Source organism: Phacochoerus africanus, chromosome 2 (assembly GCF_016906955.1).
Source record: "Phacochoerus africanus isolate WHEZ1 chromosome 2, ROS_Pafr_v1, whole genome shotgun sequence".
NCBI lineage: Eukaryota > Metazoa > Chordata > Mammalia > Artiodactyla > Suidae > Phacochoerus > Phacochoerus africanus.
In genome coordinates this window covers 277,930,088-277,932,006 of record NC_062545.1, presented here as the reverse complement: position 1 = coordinate 277,932,006, position 1,919 = coordinate 277,930,088, and positions in this window count along the sequence as shown.

Below are 1,919 nucleotides of genomic sequence, written 5' to 3'. Positions count from 1 at the left end.
TGGTGTTAATAATAGAACCCTGAACAGGTGCCTCCGCCCCCCAGCGTGCCCCTCACATCTCTCAGCCCGGCCTTAGGAACAGCTTCAGGCTTCAAGGGCGCTGCGTGCTGTGCATAGAGCAGGCTGGCGGCGGGCACTCGAAAGCGTCTCACCGTTGACGGTTGACAAAAGCTCAGTGAGTTTTCTATTTAGATCCACCTGGCCGGTGCCTCCCCTACCAAGCCGGGGCATCTGTGCCAGAATGCTCTTTCCCAGACTGTCATTGTGACCTGCTGGCTTTGCTCATGAAAGTCCTGACTTCAGCTGCCACCTTCGGGGGAAGATGTGACGGAAAGTAACCAGCCGGCCAGACGGGGAGCGGGGATTTCTCACCTCTGACCTCAGCTGGTCCTGGCACCCCAGCGGCTCCATCTGAGTTACCAAACCTGCCAAGAGCCTCCACAGACCAGCGGGAAATCCAGGGGCTTCCAGAACAATCCCGCCAAAGGGGATGTTGGTGTCTGGGCTCAAAGACCGAGCAGGTGCCCGTGGGGGGTCCTGCCACTGGCTGGTCGGGGGGGGCCCTTCCTTTCTCCGAACCTAGCCGCATGCTTCTGAAGTGGGACCGTTCTGTGGCTTCTTCTCCACTCAAGACCCCGAGATAAGACCCACCCCAGTCCTTTCCTTCGCCCTGCACCCCACGCCCAGTGGGCAGTAGAGCCCCACGGAGGGCGTTCATCTGGGCTGTGTCAGGTGCGGGGATCAGGGACCTGTATCCTGGGTGGCTGCACCCACACAGGCTCATTTCCCCCACACGGAGGCGGCTCTGGGACCAGGCCTCTCTCCAGGGCAGCCGTCGTCCACGCTGTAACCCAGCCTGGGGGGCCTCCGTGGCCCCCCGAGGGGAAGAGCGCTGTGGAAGGTAACCTCCTCCACCTGGAAAGACGGCTTGCATCTCACTGGTCAGAACCTGTCACATGACCCGCACGCCCCCTGGGGCTGGCCTTCCACCCCCCAGATCCAGAAGGAGGGCTGTGACCTGGGTCCTTGAGCACAAAGGACTGTCTCTGCCGCTTCCCTTTCTCGAGAATGAACAAATAAAGGGTTGCCAGGGGCTGAGTTGGTGGCCGTGGACGTAGTGGGGCCACAGGCAAGAAGGCAGAATGATTGTTTAAATCAGGAGGGCTTTGTCCTTCATACGCTTCTTAGATGCCTTACGACACGTCAATTAAATCCTCGTTTGGGGCAGCACTGGAAAGGCGTCTCTGAGCGAGTGAGCAGGCACGGGGCTTTGGGTGTCCGATGGGTCCTGGCTTCAGGGAGCGGCGCTGCTCTGCGATCCTGCAGCCCGAGGGGTGATGGATTACCCCGCGAGTGCGCGCGGCTGACCCTGGGCGGGGGGCGAGGAATGAGGTTCTAGTGATGGATGACCCGAGGAGGCTGGTTTCATTTCCTGCCACCGCCTGCCACTCCGCGGCCGTCACCGGAGGCTCCTGCGTCATTTGCCAAGCTCTGTCCATCCATCAAGCCAGCCTGAGGTCAAAGGTGCACCTCATTTCATTGCTGGGACCTTGTGCTGCGGGAGGGGGACGGGGTGGTTTCACGTGCCCTTCTCAGAAGCAGAGACCGTGGAGTTTAGTGGAACCAGAAGGAAGCCAAAAGCCGTCCTCTGGACTGGTTAATGCTGTGGGAAGAGCCGGGCTTTGTGTGCTGATTTCCAGAGGCTGTGCTCAACGCCTCGCCGGGCCCCATCGCAGGGGTGTAGACGGCTCCCCTCGGCTGGACGCACAGCTCAATCCGGACGTTGCTGGGAACTGCGGGACAATTGCACCCCCAGGCAGAGCCCCCGTCTGGGGGGGACTGGGCTCCTCCCTCGTCGTGCTGTTCTGACTCCCACCCACCTGACCCCGCCCTGGCGGAGGTGTTGCGTTGGCGCGCGT